Raw genomic sequence first — 13,463 nt, 5'->3', positions numbered from 1 at the left:
TTTGACTAAAGAGACACACGCAAACTCCTGACAAATTTCTGAATCCGACACCTATGGAAAGAAACACATACAACTTTGAGGGTGTTTTCTATTAATGGCAGTGAGCTTCCAAGATAAATAGTTACTCCAAAGAAATCCTACTACATTGCAAGCATACTGACAGCTCATGCAGTCCTGCCTTGCCACAGAGCACAGTGGGCAAAGCATTATTGCTAAACTCTCTGTAGGCATTAACTAAAGTTCCATTTGACAGCTTCAAGATTGGAATAGTTGCATGAGGCAAGTGAGTGTTGGAGGGAGCTCCCAGTAGTGTCCCCTTGTGAGGCTTCTGCTAAAGTCTTGCAGAGCAACCTCCCCCTGCAGATGTGCTCAGACAATCCACGCCAGAGATAACGAATCCATTGACACTTCAGAGAAAATTGTCCGCTTTTGGAAAAGACAATAGGAAGTGTGAAATATTTTCTTATAGTCTCCACAGTGAGTATGTGGGTATACCACAGAAACCCGAGACCTTTAACAGTGCCCCTTTATCTCAACCACCTCTTTCTTGCTTAGAGTCAGAAGAATTGTAGTTAATATATGCATAGCTCTGGACGGCCAGGCTGCCAGGGCAAAATGGAAATGACATAGCCATTCAAATCAAGTGCATATCACCCTCACAAGGAACTGTTCTTCTGAGCCATATGGAGGAGAAAACAAGATTATGATCTTTATTCCCATCTGTTTCTTACTCCTATTTAGTGTAGGCTGGTGCACTGTTGTCAGAAACCTTCCACTCCAAGAAGTGGAAGGGCAATGACTTCTTTGTTCTTCTTCCCTGAGTACTTTTAGGTCAAAATCTGAATTCATACTTTTAAATTTAAGCCAGAATAGGGAAAGATAAACAAAAAAAACCAGGAAAACAAGATTTCTTCTATAAAAATAAAAAGTGGCAGTAGAAGTTCACCACTTTTACTTTATGTAGAAAAAGGTTTTTAGAAGGAACTCTTCAATTTTTCTCCAAATTTTAGATCTGAATGTCTTGTGGTAGTAATAATTTCTTTTCATGACTTTAAATAAAACAATTCAAATTAAGAAAAGAAAGTTTGGAAAAATCTGGAACTTCAAATTAGAATCCCTATACCCTATTAAAAGGAAAACTGGAATTCAGATCTTTAAAACTATTTATTACTCATGGAATTATCTACATCTCTCTGCAAAAGAAGAAACTCTTGTGAGACAAGTGTCAGAAGATTACTACATGGGCAACAGGTGGTGCCAAAGGTCAAGTCATCACAGTTATGTAGTTCTTTTGAGTTGACCTTTTAATTTAACTAGAAAAACAGAAGGAGGGAGGGGATGAGGGACACTTAAAGCTCTCAGCATTAAGACAGTGAGTGTTGTAGTATTGATCTCAGTGGAAGAAATTATAAGAAGGTTTTAAATCATCATCACCACCACCGTTATCATTTTGCATCATAAGTATTTATTAGCATTATGTTTATGATCTGAGATTTTAGTTAATATTTATTAGAGTTTACATTTGCTATCCTTAAGATTCTTTAATCATAATTTAAGTGGTGTTATTAATTTTATTGGTCATTGTCATAATTTATTTATCTTAGCAGTAGACATAGTCATGAATGTAAAGAAAATTCCTTACGTCTAAGAAAGCAAGAAGTGTCTAAACTCCATAATATCTTCAGAGGTAAAAGTTCCCTTTAGCAAAAACTTTTTCACTTGACCTAGCTGGTTTGAAATGTGCCAAAGAAAACCAAATGACCCCACATTGAGTTAGACCAGGAGATTTCTGGCATTTCTAAGATAGACCATCATAGGATGTAGAAGCTTCCAAGAATGTATAATGATGCCCTACTACTATTAGTCTTTGTGACCACTTACTAAATTCCTCTCTCTTCACCAAAATGTGTCAGGCAGCCTTACATAATTCAAGGTGGGTATCTGGTAGGGAAATACATGCTTATAAATCCCAAAGCACTGAAATCTGGAGAAAATGAGTGAAGAAAAGAAGTAATTTTTATGGTGGGAAATTTCCAAATTATATGGATATATTATTGATGTCTAATACACTGGTAACAGGCTTACACTTACTTAGAAGTGTCCAGTTTACCCGTCTCCTAAACTGCACAAAAAAATATAATCTCCACGTCCATTTCTATAATTGTGGTGAAGAGATCAGAGTACATCACATCTGAAGTTTTAAATATCCCTTTCAAATGCCAGACAGAAACCAATGACACTTGGGAAATCTAGAGTTATTCATGTACTCTCATTGCTTGGAAAGATTGTTCTCTGATCACAAAGATTTGATTAAAACCTTTTAAACTCTTATGCTAAAAACATTTATACTTATAGGCCAAAGTTTCATCTTACTTTTTATGAAATATTTAGGAAATAAGCCATAAATATAACTCCTATTACAAGGAACACACAGGGAGTTAAAAGACTGCAGTTGCGTGACTATAAAATCAGGCTCTCAAAGATCAACTGGGTTTACACCTGTAATTAAAAAACATCCTGAAACAAAAATGCCTGTGGTACAAAGTAGTAAGGATTTGAAGAATAAGTAGTGGAAAGAATTAACAATAATATAAAAGCTTAAAAAACAAGAGACAGTGAAATTCACAGATCTTTTCCTCTCTAGGTCATAAAATTTAATTATGGTTCAAATATTAATTTCAGAATCAATTTTGTCTTGAAAAATATATATAAATGACCCAAATGGCTTTTGTATGGGGAAATACTTACAACTTCCAGTAATTAACATTGGTGCTGTTGGCTTGGTGTTTTGTGTACCATTTTTAATTAAAAAAATCCATTTTCCATGCATAGAAGCCTTGAAAACAATAATTTGGAAATATTGACACAATGCAAAACAGAAATAGGACCAGCTCTCCCTCTAGACACAAATGATTCATACTGCAGTGAATCACTGTTCCACACAGGCACCTTGATTTCTTGGCTCTACCACTCCTCTTATGTATCCTAAAACATTATGCTAGAATGTTTGCCATAATATTAACTTACACAACAACTTCACTAATAAAGACTATCAAATTATCTACAGAACTACACAAATTGCTCTTCTGTGCCACAGAATTAGATAGCAATGCCATGCTCCATCTAAAGCCTCCCATTCTGTACCTTTGAAGATTAGGTCAGTATGCCATATGGTTAACCTCAAGTTCCCTCAAGGAAAACACTTCTTTTAGTCAACATATCTAAGAAGCTGTAATTACTTGGCTTTAATTCTTTGGGATTATTTCAGCTGTACTCTCTTGTGCTTATTTGTTATTTCTTACAGTTTATTGAGAACTAGTTGTTTGCTTGATGATGTGCAGGCATAAAGAAATAGATTGAATAATGCACTTTTTTATTTCTAATGTCCTTTTTTCAATTTTTTTTTTTTTTTTTGGTGAGGTTTCACACAACACTTTTAACTCAAATCTGAACTGGAAATTTATGCACGATTTTGCAGGATGACTTCATCATTTACATGCAGATATACAAAAGATATTTATTTCAAGTAGAGAAAGAGTTTGCACTCTTATGAGCTAAAAAGCACACAACCAAAATACAAAGCATTTAAATTCCATAATCCCATATTGTTCCATTGTTACAACGCAGGACAACTTGTAACAAAACTCCACTTCCAATTTAGAGAATTTTGAAAATTTTCATTCACATTTATGGTCCTTTTCTAGCCTGTTATTCAAATCCTTCCTGATTTTAAGCCAAAATTCAATGGAATTAAATGAAGGTGAGACCTCACCAGATAGTTTTTGGTATAAAATGAACCTTGTAAAAACATTTTGGACTAGAATGATGCTAACCAGGTAGTGCTTTATGTAATCAGGCTGAATGTCTATTTGTTTGCTGATACATTGCTGACTTTGGCTCAGGTCTTTCTAGGTGCAACAGCCAGAAGTTAGCATTTCTTCAAGCTCATGACCGGGCATCTTTCTGAAAAAGGAAAACCACAAGTATGTGATGGAAATACAGCCATGCCTCTCTAAATAATATGAAGCAGGGCAGTCATAGCTGTTCAGTTCTTCCTGCTCAGCATTGCAACAGTAGGAAAAACCTGATGAGGAGAGAAGTTGCCACGTGGTAAATTATCTGTTCCGTGAAATTCTGAAATAAATGAATTATACTTTTCCTAGCAGTTCAACCACTCCTTAAGAAAAGAAAGAAAAAAAAAAAAAAAAAAAGAAGTGTCAGCCACAGCCAAATGCATCAGGCAGATGTGGCTGGAGAAGCTACCTGAGGTGCCAGCTGGATTTATACTAGCATTCTTGGAGAGACTGAAGACACGAATGCCTGCTTTGAATTTAATCTGTGTTATTTCCTGCCTGCTGGCATTACTTACAAGACTTTTGCTGTCCACTCTGTTATACCCTTCAAATATTGTTTTTGAGTTTTTTCCTTCAATTTCACTTCAATTTTTTTAATACACATTTTTCATTAAATAATACCATTTTCATTAAATTTTCACACAAATTTTTCATGAAGTTACTGCCTTAATCATTTGGCTCCAATCACTTTGTTCTGTCAAAGACAGACAGTATGTCACAGTAAAGAGCAAAGGCAAATGCTCTATTTTGAAATAGATTTCTGGCAATAAAATAAATTTGTGAAATAGTTTCTGACTTTTTTTTCTGAAACAAAGCTGCTTTCTAGAACTCCTAGAAAGTTTCTGTTATACCATTTCCCCTGCAAAACTTATTTGTTATGTGAAGCTCACATTGTAATTTTGTAATATGAGCCCTGCTAATGACAAATGACATAGTTGATCCAGAACTTTTATTTAGAAAAGCTGAATCAGTGAACTTGGTTAAAATTGGTAGAGTTGACCCTTATATTAGTGGCCAAATACTGTGCTCCACCATCTAGTAGTGTAGCAACTAGGTGCTGTGAGGCCAAAACATGCTGGAAATACCATGAGCACAGAATTTAAAGGTTTTTGTAAGGACTATGTCCATCAGCTTATGAAGATGCAAGGGTCAGTGAATTCATATGCAAGCATGAATATATATATATAGCTTTCAGATAATGAGTGCTTCTTAACAGATGTGTTATGCACATATTTGGATGTGGTGAGTCTTGAACCCTGTGATTGTTTCATCACTTAAGTGGTTCTGTGACAAAATTCGAGAGGCTTTTTTATTGAGTTTCTATGTGGTTTTGGGCTTTTTCCTTAGTAATTATTTTATAGAATGGTTAAAAACCCAGTGCTTTACAGTTCTATGCAGCTATGTCTGTGTTCCTGCATGAATCTGCCCTCAACCTGTCAGGTCCCTATCAAATTTTTCTTGACCTGTTAGCTCAGCAAGAATCATCAAGCACTGTGGCTTTGTGGAAATGCAGCCATGCCAACTGACCAGCAGCTCTCTGTGGCTTACTGCCTGGCCAGTTGCTATTTCTTGGCTGCTGGGTGATCCAAAACAGAACAACTCAACTCTGATGGATCAAACAAACAGCTCTGGAGCCTGAATGAGGCCCCAGGGCAATATTTTGTGCAGGCTGGTTGAAAGAGCTTAATATCTTTGAAAGCTCCATGTCTGTCAAATTTTGTTGAAACTGTCCAAGGCACTCCAGGGTATCAGTGAGAGAAGCACAGACACACAGACAGCATGACTGCCTAAGCCTTGTTTCCTCAGGAAACCAGGCTAAAAATGTGCCTAGAGATATTTTTAATGTTGCAAACTGTTCAGCAGTCCTCAAGATGAGGAAAAGAAATACCTACATTACATATTATTTGGAGGAAGATTTCCATGAGAAATGGAAAATTATGTCCAAAATGAGAAGAAGAGTAAAAATCCATTCAGTGTTGTATCAAGTCATTCAGTTGTTGTATGATTTTGGAGTGAAAAGTAGTGCCTTTTCTCCACAATTTACACTAAATGAAATCAGCACCAAAAACTACAACAATAGTAATTGTTTTTCTTTATATATACTTACAAACAAATTCATGGTCATAGCATGTGTATTGTTGTAGCAAGGTTAATTTCATCAGACCTGCTCAGAATGTTGTCCCATGTAAATTCTCTGTTGCATGTTGTGGTTTTTTTCTCTTCCAGAAATATTTACAGTTGCCTTCCATTTCCACAAAAATGTCTGTACAGCACTTGCTCTTATCTGGTCTGATATTTTGTGAGTTTTGCTCATGACTTTCAGATCACATCCTATGTTCCTGTGTGAAGAGAAGGCTCATGTGTCTTGAACGTGGAATACAAATTAACAAGCCTGGATGAAAGAATATTCTTTATTATTTTTATGAGATTGACTATCCAGACACACCGTGTCAAGAACCTGTAAAGCAAATATAGACTTGTCCTGTCTACAGGACAACCTGTCTACAAATATAGACTTGTCCTGTCCCTAGGTACAGAGATGGGGTTGGAGCTTTTAGTGCTGTCTATTTGGTACCACACGTCACTACTGGGGAAGCAAGCTTGCCATAGGAAAAGAATCCAGGCATCTTACATGAAAACTCTCGTTTGTTCAGTGGTGAATATCCTTTTGTGGATAAAACACCCTCTCTCTTTTTACAGTCTTTGTTATTATGATTATTGTGATTATTGTTATTTTCAGTAAATTGTGATTCCAATTTATAATCTCTCCTAGTGCTCCTCCATTATTGAAAGGAGCAGGGGAAAAAGGGAGCATCTTGAGTGGGTTTAATTTTCCAGTTCTAAGTAGCACAGCACCTGCTACTGAAGTACAACTGATAATTTCAAAAGATGCTGAGAGCAGAGTTTTCATAACTTTGAAAATGTGAATAGTCCCATTAATGTTAATGAGATTTTCTACAAATTTGAAGCTACAGACCTGCTAAAGAGATAGAACTGAGGCCTATTTTATCAGATTTACCCAGGAAAATATTCCTAACATAATATGGTGACTAGATAACTCCTCTAGAATTGACATACAAGGTTTAGAAATATATTCAAATCTTCTTTCCCACTGGAAAATATTTTATTCTCTTTCATTATATATCTGCATTTCACTAGGCATAAATTTCTTTTCTTTCTCACAAGACCATCATTTAGATTAAGGTCCATTTAGATTAAGCTCTTAATCATGTAATTGCAAACTAACAGATCCTGCCCTTTTCACAAGGGCCAGCCTTGAGTGAGTATCGAGCCTCACAAGTTTTCAAGGATCCCAAAGGCCAGAAGGAGTGTGTGAGTGCTAACACAGAGAGAGTGTGAGTTTTCTCCATTGCTTGCCTGCCTGAACTGCTTTGTCATTAGGATATTTCCTGGCAGTGTTTTGTCTCAGACCAGCTTGTGCTTTCCCACATCTAATTTTGGGGATAGCAAACTCCAGAGACTACTTCAACTGGGAAGGCTACAGAGTGACTGTCCAGTTTCAGGGGATCTACCTGCAGAAAGGTAAAGCTGAGATGTGCATACTTCACTCAGACTTTGCCACTTGGCTTTGGAGCCAGGATGTGGGCCGTGGTCTTTCTTACTCAGCAACCCAGACGGGGCATCAATGTTTACATTTGGCTACTTAATAGTGCACGATAGTGCTGAAACCTGCTGTGCACAAGCTGTTGTAGCAAAAAGCAGAATTTCTTCAGAGAGAGACAATTTCAAATATTGCAGGATTTACAAGAGCAGATAAGAGTAAAGAGAACAACCCAGTAATTCACCTGGGCCCCAAAAGTATTTCACCCTTACCCACAGACCCCATGGACAGATCACAACAGTGTGCTGCAGGCACTGAATCTGCAAATGCAGGGTTCAGGGTAAAATCTGGACACCTTATTTTGCAGCACTTTCACACTGTCTGCTTGTTAAAAGAGACAGGGGTCCACTCAAGTTTGCAGAGAAAACTGTATTACCTTGTATAACTAGAAGGGGTAGTAGAAATGGAAATTTTGTCCCATCTCAAGTTGCCTGTAAGGAAATTAATTTTTTTTTCTTTGATAAGTTACACTACTGACATTTGATTAGAAGACTCGCTTTTACAAATTACTTCATTCTACTTCAAAATGCATTTACTTAGTTTCATTCTCTTTTTTTAACAAGTGTGCCTATTTTCATACAGTTGAAATCCCAATTATTTGAAAATACACAGGTGCAGAAATACACAATTCTAAGGAATTCAGAAAACATTGGCCAGAAATGCTTCCCCAGCATGTCTAACTCTACTTAATTTGTATTTGCAGGTTTTGAAAACTGTGAATAAAAACAAAGAATAATAAAACAACTATTTATCAGACTGCAGTTATCAATAAACTTTTTACTGTGATTTTTGTTTTGTTCAAAGCACTGCTGAAATTTTTTGTTTGCATTTGGCAACATAAATGGACCACAACTAGTGTGTAAATTAATAAGTTTAAAAAATATTTGAACTCTATGCTAATATCCATAGAATCTAAAACACAACTGGGCTGTAAAAAACCAGTCCATTCTATGACCTAACACCACTGTGTCAACCAGACCATGGCACTGAGTGCTGCATCCAGTGTTGAACACCTCCACTGACAGTGACTCCACCATATCCCTGGGGATGCAACATCCCCCATGGATCCCTGGGGGAATGGGATCTCCCATTCCAATGTCCAGTCACTCTTCCTCCTTAAAATCCAGCCTAAACTTCCTCTGGCATGGCAGGCCAGTGGGAAAGGCTGTGTCCTCTTGTCCTGGTTACCTGAGAGGAGAAATCAACCTCACCCAGCTAAATGTCTTCTCAGGCAGCTGAAGAGAGTGATGAAGGTCACCCCTGAGCCTCCTCCAGGGTAAATACCCCGGCTCCCTCAGCCACTCCTCACAGGACTTGTGTTCCAGACCCTTCGCCAGCCTTGTTGTCCTTCTCTGGACATGCTCCAGCATCACAACATCTCTCCTAAATTGGGGGCCCAGAACTGGATGCAGAACTTGAGGTGCAGCCCCACCAGTGCCAAGCATAGGGGCACAATCCCTGCCCTGGTCCTTCTGCCCACACTGCTGCTGACACAGGCCAGGATGCCATTGCCTGCTTGGCCACCTGAGCACATTCCTGGCTCGTGTTCAGCTGCTGTCAATCAGGATCCCCAGACCCCTTTCTGCCTGGCTGCTGTCTAGCACCAATGCCCAAAGCCCAATGTTCTTGTACCCTGTTTATTTGTTATTTCCCTTTGAGTAATTGAAACTAAAAAGAAGTATTTATTGTATAGTTATATCAGTAATTACGCCTCCAGAGAACATGCTGACAAGTACCAGTCCTTTGAAGTAGCACTCTGCCTATCTATCAAATCAATTATTCCCACACTGAATTTTTCCCAGGTACTTCCCATTCAGGCCTCTCTGGCATGTAAAATGAGTATAAGTATGAGCAGCCTTGTAGCATTGTTTTCCAATGGTTTTGTAATTTGAGAAAATAAGCAGTGTTTTATAGTTGCTCATGGATATCTGCCTCTTCTTGTTTGTTTTCTTCTTCTTGCTGTGGCTGGCATATCTTTCTCATACTCATCTGTTTATTCAGCGATATGGTGCAGCTGAGTTCAGTAATAAATTGAACTGGGCCCATGTGCCTCTGGCCCAAGTGCCTGGAGTTGTTTCTGCATGGAGCTCCTTCTGAAGGGAAGGTACAACAGGGACACTGAAGTTAGCTGAAGGCAGAGCATACTTGTTTGAACTGCCCAAGCTGCCTCAGTATTGCCAGGGTTAACTGCTGCCTTACCTATCTGGAAAGGTGCATAAAGTTTTATATTTCTATGTTTTCAAAGCATTTTTTCTGTTTTTATCTTCATGCATTAAACCTTCTATTGAATATAATTTAAAAGCAAATTAAGTACTTTTGTTCTAAAATGTACAATACACAATCACTAACAAATGTTTAAAAATACATACTTTAAGCCAAACTGTTTAAAATTATTTCCTTCTTCTTTTCAATATCAAAACCTAAAAGGCTGTTTGCTCCTTCTGTTCTGCAGGTTGTTGCTGGATTTTTTTTGTGGTTTGGTTTTGATGGCATCTCTAACATGCAAAGCAAATACAAAGACCTTTGATTGTTTATGGTGTCCTCTGCAATAAAAGAAGATAATTGCTCTGAACTTGTTTTGGCAAATAAAAAAGTTGTTTACAATGTTTTGTTGCTTGCTTTAATTGTGCTGAGAAGACATTGCTATCAAAAACATATTTTTATTTCCATTTGTTTGTTATGACTACCAGTTTAGGGTTTACTTAGTTATTTAAAAAAATAATTTTTCCTTAACAAAGAACTATTTGTGAAGACAGTAAATTTCACCTAATTTTTATAAGTATTAACAATACTGCAACTTACAGTTCCTTTCATAACAAAAGGGGAGTTTTTCTCAAGTGAGTTGTGAGATACTAGCAGCAGAATCCAGGTAACAAGCAGCTGTATTTACATTTAAGATTTTTATTCATAGAAATTATTTGATAGTAATAATTGAGACTAGCATAACAATATTATTAATAGCATAACAATATTATTAATAATAGTTGCCTGAGGAAGTTTTCTAAGAGCATTACTGACTACTTACTGATACTCTTCATTGTATTTCAATTATACTGGAAACTACCCAAGTCACAATGAATCTAGTTAAAAGATCTAAGAACTGTTAGTTATAAATCAGCAGTACTATAGAATGTACTTTACTGAGTCAGAGATGGAAGATACAGATTTCCTTTGAAACCCCCCACTGTTATGGGTAAAGTGCTTTTGATAGCAAGATCTCTATTTTAACATCAACCTATTAAATTCAAAGATAGCAGTATACAAGTGAAGAAGTTTTTTTTTCAGACCTGTTAAAAGACTGGTTTAAAAATTTAGCTTATTGGCATTTTTGTCTGTCCAGTTCATGTGAGTCTATGAACAAGCAAATAAAATAACAGATTTTTTTTTCAGCATTACATTTCAGTATCACAAAATTTTTAAATGTGCACATACACTATTATGTCATTAAGAACATCGTTATGGACAGAGTGAAGCACGTACAGAACTTGGACTTCCAAGAGCACATAGACATCTGACAATATAATGGGAGACTCCTTGACTGTAAAGCCAATATGTAATGTAGAAACATATACACAGTGTAAGATGCCTCATTTCAAAACAGTGTTTCATAAATAGAAGGATAAGTTGCTAAGTCCCATCTCCTTCATAAGAAAAGTAATCTCAGAACTTTTGCAGTTAATCAGAGTCTCTAGAAGAACTAAAACTCTATAGTTACTAAGAAAACAAAACAGAAAAAGGGGGGCAGAATTTGGGTACATTTTGGCCTGGTTCATTGTTAATCTTTCACTAATGGGTACAAAACCACATGAGTGAGAAGTTTACCAGAATAAAGACTTAAGACAGGGACATAAAAGAGCTAGAATATTAAGGAATGCCATTAGCACAAGATTGATAAATATGACTGATCTTCTACACTAAAACTCTTATGTAAACTTGATTAATCATTGTCATGAATGTTAGTATGTACGTACTTTTAAAATAGCAAATTAATTTGTCCCAAAAATGTTACATTTGTGTATTCTTTGAAGTACAATTTTACTCCAAATACATGTTCTTCAATTGGTTTTAGAGGCATCTGTTACTAAACAATTTAAAACAAAGTTTAAAAAATGTATGCTCAGAATTCCAAAGGAAATGGTGTTCAACAAAGAAACTGTTTGTTCCTTCCATTGTTTTATTGAAGGAATAATGAATGATGCCTATAAAAATTAAAAAAAAATATGCATAATGGAAATGTAAGATATGTTTATTGTTAAGAAGGATCCATAAATGTTAATCCAAGTTATGTATTGCTATGTGTTTTACATCATTATAGTCACATACTTGGAATAAATGTGGACCTGGAACAAAAATTATGCTTGTCCTCGTGCAAACTTTGTGTCTCGAGAAGAAAAGTAGATAATTTATTTAAAAGTAAGAATAACAATCAGGAAGATATAGGCTATTTTCTCACGCTGTTCGAGCTGGAAGACAAAAAAATTTGAATTGTTTAATATGTTTTTAAAATATTAATTAAATTTTTTAATCAATTTTTTGCTCTCCACTCTTGGAAGCCAAGGAACATTAATATTTTGGGTCTATTTTCATTCTACTATATAGCATAGCATATCTGTTATTTTATTGTCTAGATTCCCAGTAACAGGGATAATTAGAAAGAGGCATGTCTTCGAAAACCAGCTGCTTTTGATATATAAACTTTATCTCAAGAAACCTTTTTATTGGCTATAAGCCTGTCTTGATGGTTTATGTCATTGTATCCAAATGTTTATTAAAAAACTAAGTCATTAGGTCACCAAGTTAATTCACTCTCCAGAAGTTAAATTGGGGCAAAGACAGAGGTTTTAGGAGATGATGAGGAGTGTCTCAGTCCAGTGTTACACTGAAATGTATGTGCTTAATTCCTTGAGGACATATTCCTCATAACAGTTTAAATATAAAGGTCATCTTTAAAACTTTTGCCAGGACTTACAACTAACTCAACAGAATCAAACAACTCAAAATAGAAGAGATGGAAAACGCTGAAAATTGTTATAGTATGTAAGAGTTTGGCCCTGATGGGGTGAATAAATGAAGTTCAAGGAGAGAGAGAGAGAGAGATGATCGATGTTTGCACAGGAGAAAAACTTCTTCTTTCCCCTGTGTTGCCATAATTCTCTGAAAATTCTATCAAGTCTATACCAAAATTCATCTCAAAACTATTCATACAGACTTAAACATACTCTGTGTGAGGTTTTAAAATAAGTATAAATTTTAATTTAATTCAAACTGATCCTATCAACTTCTAAATTCCTCAGGAGTAAAACAACCCTTTCTTAATAATTGAATTGGAAAGCCACTCTTTTGTCCACTGAAATTATAGGTTACATTCAAATGAGCACCTTCAGCCTACATGTTTTCTTCCATGTGGGCAAAACAAAACTATGATACACCTCATTCCAGTTCTTCCTGCCCTTAAGGCAAAATAAAAAAATAAAAATGTCAAACTCTGATCTTTCTAAATGTGAGAAGTGAAAAAAATTATAGAAGCTTCATCTGCTTCCTAAACAAAACCCAAAGACTCTCTCATTTGCAAGTAACCTTTAAAAATAATATCATTTATTTTGTGTATGCACACAAGCATTCACAGACTCTTATCAAAGAAATCGGAATAATAAAATGGATTCATTTTCACCTCCTATTTTAACTAAATAAATCCTTCACCACTTCATTACATCTCCAGTTCTGAAAGGAACTGACATCACACATAGTCATTCCTCCAGAATGGATCTTTTCTGAAAGAAATGGAAGCATTTTAATTTTTTGTGGGTTTCAGTCAGTTACAGTTCAAGTCTATAATGAAAAAAGTATAAAAAAATACAAATGAAGTTGCTTAGTCATGTAATAAATTGCTCCTATTGCTTCACCTTACTGCTTTAATTCATTAAAATAAACCCCATACTCTAAATTGTGTTTGACAAGACCTTTAAAAGTCGACAGGAAAATCAGAA

At 35.9% G+C, this 13,463-nt stretch overlaps 1 long non-coding RNA gene across 1 annotated transcript; it reads right to left on the bottom strand.

The window, feature by feature from the left end:
- Positions 1-1,145: 1,145 nt before the first annotated feature.
- LOC306814726 lies at positions 1,146-13,251 on the bottom strand. Its single transcript, XR_013777229.1, has 3 exons — positions 13,148-13,251; positions 1,882-1,984; positions 1,146-1,313 (listed from the first exon to the last, which is right to left on the bottom strand). It is a non-coding gene; the product is annotated as an uncharacterized lncRNA (long non-coding RNA).
- Positions 13,252-13,463: the final 212 nt, after the last annotated feature.

The sequence above is a fragment of the Erithacus rubecula genome (genome assembly GCF_903797595.1).
Source record: "Erithacus rubecula genome assembly, contig: SUPER_Z_unloc_2, whole genome shotgun sequence".
In the NCBI taxonomy this organism is placed as follows: Eukaryota; Metazoa; Chordata; class Aves; order Passeriformes; family Muscicapidae; genus Erithacus; species Erithacus rubecula.
Note: the sequence above shows the minus strand (reverse complement) of the source record. Positions and strands in the feature narration are given on the sequence as shown.